This window comes from Ictalurus punctatus, chromosome 1 (genome assembly GCF_001660625.3).
Source record: "Ictalurus punctatus breed USDA103 chromosome 1, Coco_2.0, whole genome shotgun sequence".
NCBI lineage: Eukaryota > Metazoa > Chordata > Actinopteri > Siluriformes > Ictaluridae > Ictalurus > Ictalurus punctatus.
The window spans coordinates 4,168,680-4,183,562 of record NC_030416.2 but is presented as its reverse complement, the minus strand read 5'-3'; positions in this window follow the sequence as shown (position 1 = coordinate 4,183,562).

Below are 14,883 nucleotides of genomic sequence, written 5' to 3'. Positions count from 1 at the left end.
CTCCTGATACAATGCATTATGATTAAAGAGCATCAGTTCAGCTGGTGATGCAGTCAACTTGAGTTTACACTATGTCCTCAATCATTTGCCTGCTCCCGGCTCCTATGCCAGAGTCCTGTTTGTGGACTTTAATACAGTCATTGGCCTCACAACTCCACAGCAAATTACGACAAGTAAGACTTGACCCTATCATCTGCCAGTGGATTGTTGACTTCCTAACAGACAGCAGGCAGTTTGTACGGCTGGGACCCTACCAGTCACAACCACTATACAAGAAAAGCTGAGAAACTCACCATGTACCTCTCACACCCAGGGAATTACCTGTTACAGAAACTTTCATAAGAGAAATGGTAATACTCCATAAAAACCAATACAACATGGTAATATTCACCAGATATTCTGTGGATTCTGTACTGATTTTTTTGTATTTTATGTGGACTTGGCTTTGTTTGGTTTTGTATTTATCGTTCATTATATAGTATTTGTGATATATAATATAGTTTGTATATTATGTAACTTTACTTTTGACAGGTCTAGGTCAAAGGACATACTCATCATAATTAAATATAATGATGATGACAGGTCAAAGGGTCATGATAATCACTTATAATTATGTTAAATCCGGTTCCGATGTATTCCAGATGTATTCCAGACACACGCACACACAAGTTGTTTCCTTTCCCATAGATTGTGATACGCTCATGAGTTAGGCCTAGGTCAAAAAGGTCAATGATAATTATTGCTGCATGTTCATAGCTATAGCTTTCACATGCATACTGTATAACCCCCGCCCCTCCCTGCTTAGGTTGTTAGTTGTTTTCCTGAGTTAGGCCTAGGTCAAAAAAGGTCAATGATAATTATTGCTGCATGTTCAATCCTATAGCTTTCACACACATATAACCCCCGCCCCTCCCTGCTTAGGTTGCTGGTTGTTTTCCTGAGTTAGGCCTAGGTCAAAAAAGGTCAATGATAATTATTGCTGCATGTTCATTCCTATAGCTTTTCCTACAGCTCCGAAGCAATTCCGCAGACACAGACACACACACACACACACACACAGACACACAATTCTTTGTGCTTCCAAGCAACGCGTCGCTGGATATTTACCCTAATAATAAGATCGCGCACTACACTACTAAATTCGCCAAACCAAGCGATTTGACCGGGATATGGGAAGTCTCGCATGCAGAGGTTCAATATATCCAGAGTTGGTACTCGTTAACAGAGGAAGACTGTCTGTGTCATATTATCCAGAGGGATGGAAAGAAAACACAAAACAGTCACTTTAATATCACTCAAGGATATTACAAAAGTATCGAGGAACTGATTAGTGAAATCAACAAAAACATGAAGAAATATATATAAACATATAATGGTAGAAAACAACAAAGTCGTCACAATTACTTATGATAAGCTGCATTACGTACCTCTCACCAAGAACCATATTACCGATATAGTAATCGAAGTCAAAACGGATCAGAACAAGCCTATACCTTTGAGTTACGGAAAATTTACAGCTAAACTACACTTTACACCCGCTAAACATTTGTTCCGTAAGTAAAATGATGCATAGGGGCTACGTTCACCCACAGACCTAAGTGGTTTATTATGTCCATCAGGCTGGAAATGGCCTTCCGGGGTTTCAAGGCGCCCCCACTATGTATGGGTCGCGGCTAGGAGGTCTGTTCAAGGGTCTATTTAGAATGGCTGTTCCGTTCCTTCAAAGGGGATTTGCTATTGCAAAACCTCATTTAAAAACAGCGGTTAAAGGTTTCATAAGCGACGTAGTGAGCAACATTATGAGCAAGACACAAACTCAGAATCAAGACGGATCAGGCTTTGCACTGATTACGCGTAAAAAATCTAAAAGGCTCCCAGGAGATCGACACGTGATTCCGAATGAAAGACCGAGCAGAGAGGCAACAGACATCCTTCCATCTCTCACAAGAGAAAGCGGCTGAACATTTTCTAACATCATGGCTTTCTTACACAGTCTATCCGCAGAGCGTACCAAGGCAAAGTTGGATATTTTCACATTACCTTATACTCAAACGAGTATCGAGAAGTACACTTATGTCGAAATACCTCCACTTTCCGCTCTTACGGACAACGGGCCCCTGCAGTTCTACGTGGCTGGAAACGGGGAGGATTACCTCGACTAGAACAACACTTTTTTACATCTGTCCTGTAAAATCGTGAATCCCGACGGTTCCAATATAGCTAATGATGCAAAGGTTGGGGTCATTAACTACCCCGTAGCCTCACTTTTTTCACAAGTGGATATCATGCTCGGGGATCGTCTTATTTCTCAGTCTAGCAGTTGTAGGGATTTTTGCGAGTGGTGGGCGGAGCACAGACACACAGGAGGCTGTTTCAAGGTTATGGGAGATTAATTGAAGGCAATCGGTGAGCGGGGATGCCTGTGTGTGGGTTGAAGGGCGATCGGGCGGTGAAGGGTCTCAGCCATCGGCGGTTACAGCCAAGGGGCGGGGCGGAGCTGTCACTCGCGTCGGAGTCACCAGAAAAAACACACAACAGCGGTTAGCAAACAGGCACGCGTCGGCAAAACTTCATAAACCACGCCAAAGAATTGCGCACATGTTCAGAGATACTTCTCTCTCTCTGTGAGTGGAATATCGCCCTTTTATACTCTCCCCTCCCTTGCTGGATGGTGGAATTCTTCCGTACGGTGCACCATTCAGGAGCTGTGGTGTGTTGGCGGCCTCGCCCCGCCGCCACGTGCTCTCTGGATGTCCACAACATTTGGTAGCGCTGAAGCGGAACTGTCTCTTCTGTGCCACTGCGGCAGTCATGCGAGGAGCGAGCTTTGTTTCCAGCTTTGTTACCGGCCTGGCGCCACACAGTACATAACCATATCGAGCTACCTTTAAAAGTCTACTCAACTACGGAAAAGATACCCTGGAAACACAATTTTGCACCGGGCTATAACACAAAGACACAGCTGGGCATATGGATGCCACAGACCCAGACGGCCAAAATGAAGGTCTCAAAAAAAGGGCCAGTTTCAGTGCTGAAAGCAACACCTTTGACCCGATTAGACACATTCACTCGGATATATTTTTTCAGGATAAACTTTTACTGAATGGAATCGATTTGAGGATTAAAATGGTTCGCAGCAAAGCCGAATTCTGCTTGATGAAGGAAGGAAATGCAAATTTCTTTCTGAAAATACTCAGCGCTTCTCTTTGCGTGAAGAAAGTAACTGTCTCACCGTCTGTAAAAATCGGTCACGGGCAAGCTCTTCTCAGTGCCACAGCCAAGTACCCGATCAAAAGAGTCTGTTTGAAGACCTTCAGTCTAGCATCTAGAGGAGCTGCATTTGTGAAGAGAACCTCTTCCTCGGCCCCGTACCTAAAACCATTATCTTTGGGATGGTAGACAACGATGCCTTCAGCGGGTCGTACAATAAAAACCCATTTAATTTGAAACATTACGACGCAGAGTCTATCGCTCTCTATGTAGACGGTACTCAATATCCTTCAAAACCTTTTCAGCCTGTTTTTCAGTCCGGTAACGCAGTCCGTGAATTCCAGTCTTTAATTTTAGCATCAGGAAAGCAGCTGAAAGATCAGGCTTTGTCAATAAACAGAGAAGAGTACCTGAACGGATATACTTTATTCGCATTCAACCTGAATCCTGACGACGATTGTGGGCAACATTTGTCATTAATAAAGTCGGGAAATATGCGATTGGAACTCAGATTTCGACAACCGCTTCCAAGCACAGTGAATCTAATCGTGTACGCCAGTTTCGACAGTATACTAGAAATAAACAATCGAAGAAACGTGCTCATCGATTACCAGTGACATATGGATACCAGAGAACTAACCGACGTTATGAGGAGTTGTCCTGAAATAGAAAAAATATTTCACGGTGTGATGGCCTGTGACGAGCTACCTACAAGTACTCTGAGAAAGTTTCCCGCTTTTTCATCGTAAACACACATCTGAGACACATGCCGGGCGAACACTGGCTAGCTTTATGCCTTAATGACGAAACCACCGGAGAATTTTTGGACTCATATGGAAACCCTCCAGACTAGGAACTCTTTCCTCGATCGATTCATTATTTTTTGACAAAAATAAAATAAAAGCAAAATAAAATATAACCCTGTACAAGTTCAAAACTTTACTTCAGTTTGCTGCGGGCAACACTGCGTGTTTTTTCTGTGTCACAAAGCTAGAGATTATTCGTTTAACCGTATTATGTCTATGTATAGCAATGATTTAAATAGAAATTATAAGGGGGTTGTGTCTTTTGTTAAAAAATGTACCCTAGAGTAAATAAAAAGCATTCATTTACTTGTGTACAATGTGCTAACTGTCAGCATATGTTTCATTTGCATCTGCAGTGGAATGATAAATGATGACGCTTCACAAGAAATTGTTAAACAAAAGTTATTTTATTGAAATAAAGGGTAGCGCAATATAACATTCGTTGTCCATCGTCATTTCAAAAACCAATCCAGTCAGAACTGTTAAAAACGGGGGATTTGAAAACTGGCTCAGAATCATAGTCTTTGCTTTTAGGTGGGGAAACAAGATGAGAGATATTTTTTTATGTCAGATATTTTATGTCGAGCACCACTATTAGGTATTGCTGAAAAAGGTATATTTAGGTTCGCTACTGTCTGTAAGAACTCTTTCCAGCCTAAAGGCCTCCGATTGTCGGATACTCTATGATGTGCAGTGAGATTTTTAAGGAGATCCACCATGTGAGATCCTTTGATAGTGTTTCCTTTAAAAAAAATTCACCACTATCGTTCCACGATGCACCAGCTTTTAAAAGTTTTTCCATAACGTACGAAGCGTTTCTTTTGTTTCTCGCAGAAATGTTAGCGAGCACCTCTTGTACGATCTCGTCTTTGGGTGTTTCGGTCACAGCTGCTTCCATTTTGCTTTCCGGTATTTTAGGCAGGGACAAGGTTAATTGAGCGGTTTCCTGCTCTCCTACTTTAACCAAGTTTAAAAAATTTTGCAGCACCGACACGTAGAGTTTCGCCTTATCGTAATCATTCAGATCAGTCCTCAATAAAATACCTCATATTGCATCGTCCAAGTTGTTTTCGACAGTCTTTCTTAAGCTTTCCTTCTCTGCTGTGATGTTTCTAAGTTTATCGATCTGATGTTGAGGGACTAAATACATTTTCTCTGCAGTCTCCATGTTAATTTTTGCGGGGTGCGATTAAGCTGCTTATAAAAGGAATGGCTACACTGAGCAAAGGCAGAAGAAATCCTCCGGATTGATTAATAACTTTCCCTTTTCTTTCTACAGACGCTCTTTCATCTGCAAATAGTTTGATCCGGAATTTTCACTCGCTCGTCCACCAGTTCTGTCAGTGATTTCAAATTGACAGTTTCAGAATTGATACAATTTAAAGTAATGCCTTTAGCTCTCATGGTTGTTATTCCTTGTTTTTCCATTTTAGGACATGCACTTACGAATTCTACAATTTGATCGCCATCATCTAGTTCGCTGGTAAGACCACCCAAGTAATCGCTTAAGGGCGGCATCGAGTCACCTTCCTTACTTTTAAAAATGAATCTGTCCGTGTCTGTGTACAAACAATGCTGATCCAATCGATCCATCAAATTGTACAGCTCAAGTCTAGCGTATGCGGTAGTGAACGAGCTTAGCCATGGATCTTTTGACAGGATTAACGGTGATAAATTTCGGATCCAATGTGATCCCTTCGTTCTCCTTATATTTGCGAATGTACTCACGTTTAGAGGATTCATCAACGACCCAGGACGGATAACCTGAACTTTCCTGTTTGGTCTTGAGGAACATTTTAATATATCTCGTAAAAAGCTCATCAGACCTTTTAGGAAAGTGCCACACTTCAAACACTTTTAGAATTTTGTAACCTTTTTCGATAGCTTTCTCAATTTCGATAGATGCCCATGTTCCGGTAAGAGCTCTCTCCTGATTCGTATGATTGCATTGTTTTAGCTGATGTTCGGCGCACGTTCTACACAGAGGAAAGAGGAGTTTGCTTTTTACACGAAACGGTAGAACAGGTGCCCACAGACCCCTAGGCGGTAATACTTTTGCTATGAGGATACCAAAATAATATTTCAGAGGTTGAAAGTCACGATAAATGATGATAGGCTGATCGATCGGATATGTCTTTGTCTTATTCACAAATGGGTAAAGAGAGGTAAAATCGAATAATCGATTCTCTCACTGGGTTAAGCTACATAATGCAAATGTAACGCGTTTGTTCGACCGCCGAAAAGAGCATGTCGGTTTAAACGCTCAGGAAAGTCTTTTAGAAAGTTTAGCACGCGGTTGTCATTTTTTTTCATTTCATTCCACTCATGTTCCCACATCAGGGTGACTTGCAAATTGAGAGTGTCTTGCAAATTCTTAATTCTCTCCATCGATTTTTGACTGATACCGCCAAAGGTAGCATTGGATTTGGTAAGAGGATGCGGGGTCATTGAGGGAAAACACTTTTCACAACCGTGATAAAAACATCCAAGAAACTCAAAAACCTTACATTTTGCCCCATGCTCACAGTAACCATCTACGTAATAGTTACCAAACCTGACTTCACCTTTGTTCAAAGCGTGGCGCATGGGTAGGTTTTGCGTTTTAGAAACATATTCGAGCCATTATATGGAAGGTGTTGAGTAAGATTTCTGAGTGGGGATGTAATTATCAAGCAGAGGAATAGCTAAAGTGTCTTTACGCAGGAACTTGGTTCTAAAGATTTTCATGCACACAGAAGCGATCGTTATGCATTTAAAAGGATCGACCTTTGTACTTTCCAGAATTTCTTCTCTGAAAGCTATACACCCCTTTCTCAAAATCTCGACGTCGTTCACACAGTATTCTGCCATCTCTTTCTTGAAACAAAGATTTTGTCAGAAACCGTTCTATACCACTTAAAGAAATCTCTATCCTTAGGCTCATGCCATCTACACCATAAAACTTAGGGTCAGGATATGGCCCTACGTAATCCTGATGTTCTACGGTGTTCCAGAAATGGGGAAAATAACCTTTCTTGCTTTCCGAAAAACCCATGGCTTTCGGGATGCTGCTCAACTTCATGGGTAAGAACGATAGACTATCAGTGTAGGACTGGCGAAATGCGGTATCGATGAAGCACAAAATTTTACCACCTTGTGCTATGATTTCAGGTGTGCTTCCTTCTTTTACTAAATGGTTTAACAAAAGGTATGAATCGATCCCTCTAGCATTATGTGCGATAAACGTGTAACCGTGGTATGTATTACACCGAAACTTTTTAAAGAAGGCACTGACGCAATCATCCCCTTCAGCCACCCACTCCTCTCCCTTAAGCATATGAAATTGGCTACATGAGTTCCTGTTTCCTGCCTAGTCTCGAAATTGTAAAATACACAATCCGTATTTTTGCGTTCTTTCCTAGCCCGCTGTATAAAACATCTACGTTCGAACCCCGTTTCACACATAGAATATTTGCCTTTGCTCGACTGAATCTTAGCTTTATGTCTCTTGAAACAGTATTGGGGTCTACACAATCTCTAACACTCTGGGCATTTAGTTACATTCTTTGGGTGTTTGTAACATTCGGGGGCGTGACAAACGTTGCAGCTATATTCGCATTTATGTTTCCAAAAAACGTCAAACCCTGAGTGACAGAAATGACATACATGACTCGTTTCTAAAAGTCCGGTGATACTTTTTACTCCATAATAGTGGTTGTCATGCAAAAACAAGTAAAACAAGTAAGTTTTTTCGTGGGGAGTCTTGCTAGTTTGAAAGAAACAGCTTTGCTGACAGAACAATGTACAATTACGATTTTACAATTCAAATGACTCTCAAATCTCGATATGTCGGCGAAGCTGACTGCGGTGTTTACGGATAATCCCACATTGTGCTGTAATTGTCTAGCGATTTGTTCGGTTTCAAAATCGTTTTTTTCATGATTCAAAAGTTGGGAGACACACAACACGAAACACATGTTGTCTCTGTAGTGAAAAATGTATAGATGCTTCATTTTCTTCCGCATGGTTTCTGAATTGAATATATGGCCTATTTTCTTTCTAATTCCACCGCCCCGACGTGGACGGACGATCTGAACAACTATTTCAAGGGTATCATCCGTAAAAATTTCACGTTTACTCTGAATTACATTTTCGAGCATGGTCAGAAAAGAATGTAAATCGATGACACCATTGTCTAATTGAGCGCGTGATGAAACATTGACCGTATCACCTCTGATTTCAATGGTGATGGCATCCTCAGCAGAAATTAAACTATTAGCAATTTCAATCACACTGTTTAAAATCTCTAAAGCATAATTATAAAAATCTGCAAAGCTGTCAACATTAGCAATTGAAGAAAAATTCACTCTTCGCCTAATCTCAGTGTTGTTGAAGCTTTCACGATTAATTATCCTAATATTAGGATCTAACCCACCCCCATCTTGCTCAACTCGGATATCGGGCGATTGCATTTTTTCCATTTGAGAATTTTGGATATCGGGTGAATGCATGCTTTCCGTTTGAGAATTTTGGATATCGGGCGATTGCATGTTTTCCAAAGGATGGTTGTACTCATTATTGTTTTCCGAATTTTGTGTTATATTGACAGGGTTTTTGATTAAGTTAACCAGACTGTCATTTATCCTCATAAGGCTTAGATTAAGTTCGTATATCATATCACGAGAAGATGACGGTCTAGGTTCCTGAGCGTTTTCCGGAGTTGAGACGGTATTCTGTTCGGGAGATAATGACATATTTTCATTGAGTTGATTCACTGCTTCTATTAAACATGGATTTATCTGCATAGATTGTCTTTGTTCTTTTAGGTTATTTTGTAGCTCTAACAAACATTGATTTAATTAGAAAAATATGTCGTGCGACGCCACCGGCGTGCTTGATACAGTTTGACTGGAATTTCGGCTGGGGTTTTCATTTTGAGTATTGCTCTGTTCTGACGATCTTAAATTTTCATTCAACTGATTGACTGCATCGATTAGATCAGGGTTTAATTGTACTGAATGACCGTGTTTATTTAGGTTATTATGTAACTTTAACAAACATTGATTTAATTCAGAAAATATATCGTATGGCGTCACCGGTGTGTTTGTTACGTTGTAATTTGGACTCTGATTAGGTCTCTCACTAACAACCTGGTTTGAAGGAATTAAACTTTCATTCAGCCTGTTGATCGCTTCAGTTAAATATGTGTTCAGGGTTGTGTACGGATCACGATGTATCAGACAATTTGAAGAACTCTGGTTTCCATCACAACAGAAATCATGCGGTGATGGATTATTTTCGGTTCTCATTTTTTTAGTCACTGTATCCGAACTGCATTTCGGTCGTTTCCGCACCATATCTATCATACAAGAGAGAAATAGTTGGTATAGATTGTAACCGTAGTTTTGACAGGTATAGGTCAAAGGTCAAAAAGATACACATTCTAACTCTCTATATCTAGATCAAAGGTCATGATCATAAAAATATGAATAGTTATGTTAAATCTGGATCACATCCATTCGTGACCATACATGGTGCTGCCATGTGTGTTTTTCCGCCCCACACGTTGCGCACACCTGGTACATCTTTTCACATAGAATATGAAACTCTCTGTGGTAGGACATAAAAATATATATAGTTTTGTTAAATCTGGTTCACATCCAAATCGTGACCATACCTGGTACGACCATGTGTTCCCCCCACCCCACCCCACCCCACACACACACAGACACAAGTTGCATACTCATGTTTTTCCTCTTCACATAGAATATGAAGCTCTCTGTGGTAGGTCATAAGAATATATATAGTTTTGTTAAATCTGGTTCACATCCAAATCGTGACCATACCTGGTACGACCATGTGTTCCCCCCACCCCCTCCCCAACCCCTCCCCACACAGACACAAGTTGCATACTCATGATTTTCCTCTTCACATAGAATATGAAGCTCTCTGTGGTAGGTCATAAGAATATATATAGTTTTGTTAAATCTGGTTCACATCCAAATCGTGACCATACCTGGTACGGCCATGTGTATCACACATCCAAACAAAAATATGACGCACACAAACGCACTTTATTTTCACATTATTTAAAAGGAATTTAAGTGTTATGTACTAAATTACCATAATTATGAGCAAAAGTTGTTAAGTTGACAATCATTTTTAAAATTACGTTTCTCCATTTAGATTGTCTGCAGTAGAATGCAGTCTTTTAATTAAGGAAAAATGACTGCCTTTAAGTTTTATAACAATAGAAAGTAAAATCCAGCGTGATTTACATTACAAATCTCATACGTAACATCTCTGCAGGATTTATAGACGTTAAAGCACTGAATGAAATGAGCAATATAGACAAAAAATAAACACTCTGTGTCTACTACTTTTATCTCTCAGAGAACTATCCACAGTCCAAAGGCTGTGGAGCTAGAAGGCTACGTGTGCGAATGACAAAAGATTTTTAAAAATAAAATAAAAAATGTATCAATACATGAAATTAGATTACACAATGTAGTTGAGGTTTACATGAATAAGCAGAAATGTAATCATGCTTATCTTTCCTATAGCACAATTGAAAAGCCCTCTCTAGACGAGCAGATTTGTCAAATGAAACTTTTTCCTTCTTTTCCACTGCTACGGTAAACTAAAGAGTGGATATTCAAATGACACTGCTAAATATGACTAGCATTAGCTACGTGTACTAGTGCAAAATAGTCCATCAAATGTATTAGCCGGTGTAGCCTATACACGAGTCCACTATCGGTCATATCGCAACTGAGAACATGCCCCAAATTCATTGCTTTAGTAGAATTTAATGGTAAGTGAAATGATAATCACATTGTAATGTCCTTAGTATTTGTTCAGTCTACAGGTCCTCTAACACTCAGTTAAATGAATAAATGTAAATGTACTACAATGTAAATTTTGTTTTAAATCAATTAATGCAGAAATTACACACAATATTAAGTTGATGTAATTATCAACATTATTATGTCAACACCACTCATCAAAATAATGTGTACAACTTTAAATATTTAATTAATTCAATAAATTAGAATTTTTATCTTGCAACCACACATTAAATTTAGATTGTGGGGGTTTGTTTTGTATAGCTCCGCTGTTAGAAAATACACGATGGTTGAATGTGAACATAAATGAGCAGAATGTAAGCTTGTGAAATAAATTCAACTTTATTGATTGCACTTTTTGAGAAAATGACATGACTTTGAATAAAACTTTACTGAAATAAATACTCTAAAACATTGATATACCCGAAGAAATGTAAAAAAGAAAAAATAATAAAAAAAAATGCTTTTTACATACCTTCTAAATAGGTTCCTTTAGGAGGTAAACGTTTTAAAGACGGTGTTTTATAAGAAACGCGCGTATTACATGCCTTCTAAACCTAACCCTTTAGGATGTAAAGTGCTGCTTAAAAGAATCGAGAGTTTTGTTTAAACTAGAAGACACAATTTCCGGGGAATGTCTTGTAGGCCTATACACAGTGTCCTACACATCTGAGGTGTGTGTGTGTATGTGGGTGTGGGGGTGTGCGTGCGTGTGTGTGGGTGTGTTAGAGAGAGAGAGAGAGAGAGAGAGAGAGAGAGAGAGAGAGAGAGAGAGAGAGAGAGAGTCATGTGTTTCCTGGGGGTTTGCTGACCAGACTGCTTACAGTGTGTTTATGTTAATGAATCAAGGTACGAGTCGTGTGTTTTAGGGTTTAACGATCCCTACCAATGTGTACATTTGTGGTTTAAGTGAATCTTTGTTTCTGAAATTACTACTGTGGTAAATATCAGTTTGTGTAACTAATCTATCAGAAAATACTAGACCTGGTGACTGAATGTGGTAGATGTATTAGAATTTTGGACATGTTATGCATGTGTAGCTCCCTATGTGTATGATCTATGTGTAATCCTTCTGTCAAGAAATGAACAGACAGGTTTGTGAAATAATTGAACTGTTTATTGGCTACGTTGTTGAGAAAAACACCGTGATGTGTAAAACATTTCTACAGTCCTTCAAGGCTGTATGATGTCGTTGTTCTCTTTTACTGAAAGAAAGGTCAAAACCATCGGTGTTATTCGTTGTGGAGACTGAAGTGACAAAAATGTGGGTGTGCGGGGGGTGGGTGTGAGAGAGAGAGACACAGGTGTTCTTTCGGGGGTTTTGCTGACCAGAATTCTTACAAATGTGTTTGTTAACGAATTAAAGGGAGTCGTGTGTCTCAGTGTTAAAATAGTGGTTAAGACGTCGTAGTTAAAACACAGAAGAAACTCTGCAACAATCTGTTACAATGTCTGCTCCGAGAAATCCTAATACCCTTAGAAGATTGCTGTGTATTCACCAACAAGAGGACCTGTTGAAATGAGAGAGGACCTGACTTTTGCTCCAAAATTTTTTAATTTTTTTAAAAACCAAGAGGTTAGTTTGACAATTTATTAATGAAGGTAATGTAAAGACGTTGTTGTTTAACCCTGAGCAGGGCGTCAACAGCTCCAAAGATCGTGTCTTAAGTCCGAGGGTTTAGTTAGGAGGTAGAAAAACATTTAAAGATGACGTTTTAAAGAAACAAGTGTTTCATCCTTAATGGTAAAAAAGAAAAATGGTTGTACTCCAATATGAAATAAAACGGCGGAGACACACTGAGTACATTTCTGTTCCACAGTCTATAAGGATCCCCAAACTTCATGTAGTGTGGAAAAATATATACAACCTCCGTGACTACGTTGCTTAAGGTTTAAACATTTTTATTTTGTGATGGCAGCAAGACAAAACGGTTGTGCATTTGGTATGTGGTGATTTTAGAATGAGGCCCCAAATGTCAAATATGTTTTGTGTATGGCTTCGTCAGGCAAAGATCACGATGGTATGGAAAGAGTATACAAGAGTAATTGGGGTGATCTAATGCTTAGGACTTGTGCAGTACTTCAGCTCGGGAACGTCCCACCATGGCGTTCAGAGAGGCGTTATCTAAGGTACACGTATATATAATATAGATCAGATCACCAGTCTGTCTTTACCCACTCCTGATCTGGGGTGGGGGTGGGGGTGGGGGGTGGGGTGGTTACAGTTCGGGCATATTTCCAACAGAACAGAATATTAGACATTTAGTGTAAACTAGTGAAAAAAAATAAATAAATAAAAAATCTATGAAACATTTCAGTGAAAATAGTGGTCCATATTTAATGCATTATATTAGAAATGATAGTACAGTCTTTGTTGATCAGTTACCAACTCATACTTTATAATAATTTGTTTAGGAGCATCTGAATCTGGCAAATAACTTTTATTGCATTTAGGCATACAATAAAAGTTAATAAAAAAATGAGGAAGAAATGACTTGTGCACTACTGCAGCGGATATTAAGTCAAACCATTTTGTTCAAACTTCAGCATGACCCATAGAGAAGCAGAAACCTATGGCACCTTATGAATACCATGTGAAGGATTACGTTGACTCGTCCCTTACAGTTACAAAGACATGTCCTTGTGCAGGATCACCTTCGCACCAGCATCGGACCCCTCTTTTCCCATGTCAACGTATAAGAAAAGGCAAAATGTAATATAAGATGTATTAGAATATATTTATAAAATATAACACATTATGAGGAAGAAACATAAAATATTATTTAACAAGGTCTGCCGTTCAGTCTGCTCTTAACTGTAAGAGCATCATCAGTATTGTACGGCAGTTGGGGACAGTAGTTAGCTTTCAGATGTCAGATATAAAACAACTTTTTGAGTCACAGTGCCAAACTACTGGTATTATATTCGGATCCTTCTTTTTCAGCATGAAGGACCGGCATTTATTTAATAGACAGATGGTACAGCCATATACTTGGTCAGAGGATTTAGGAATTTCTTTGAGAAAGGTTCATTGTTTTTGTTCTTTTATCATGGCTTCAGTTTGTATACTTACTTTGGTTAGTGACTTAAACTGTTTTATTAGGTACTGACAGATTTCATTAACAGGGAACGATGATAGGTGAAGATTAAGTTGGTATGCGTGTACAAAATAAAACTGTCTATATGTATATTCGTCTGCTATGTATCTGTTTAAACACTGCTGTAATGGCGATATAAAGAGAGATACCCATTTACTAATTCATAGAACCCCTTTCCACCTTTTCAAGTTCGTTATACATTTTTCATTTCAAGCATCGTGTTCAGACATTGCAAATCATCAGTCTGAAGGTTAAGGGTTACTTAGATTTTTGCTTCTTCAGCATCAAAAAAAAAAAGTCTAAACATTAATCTTATTATTAAACTCAGAAACAATATAACTGCCTGTTTGTGATCATAATAAAAGGCAACGTGAAAGGTGACTTAATTCCCAATGAGATTTCTCTATGTTCTCTATGACCTTTCTACAGTATATGCCATTAAGTCCTAGTGTCCAGCCATCATCACAGCACGGGAGAGGAAATCTCGTTCATCAGATGTGCGATGTACGTCTAGACAGTCTGATAACAAACTACACACACAACATTTATGTTGAGAGAATTCAGATTGATCTTTGTTCCCAAATAACATTGGATCAGATCCATAGTTTACAGCATCTGTCCCACACATATTTAATCTGTATTACGAGTACTGAACAAGTTAGAGGAGGAGAAAATGTAGATTTACTGTTCATTGGAACTTTATTGTTTATTTTAGTGGTATTAGTGGTTAATTAACACACCCTATTGCATCCTATAAGAGATTAATCACATTCATAGACAACAAACGCAATTCTACAACATGGATCTACACAAAATTACATGAGCACACAACTATCTGTGATAGCCATAGTCAGGAGCTGGTAAGGAACACTTACTAGCACAGTAATCTTAATAAGTATTTAAATAGATATGATATTTAATAGATATTAGACTTTTTATGATGTA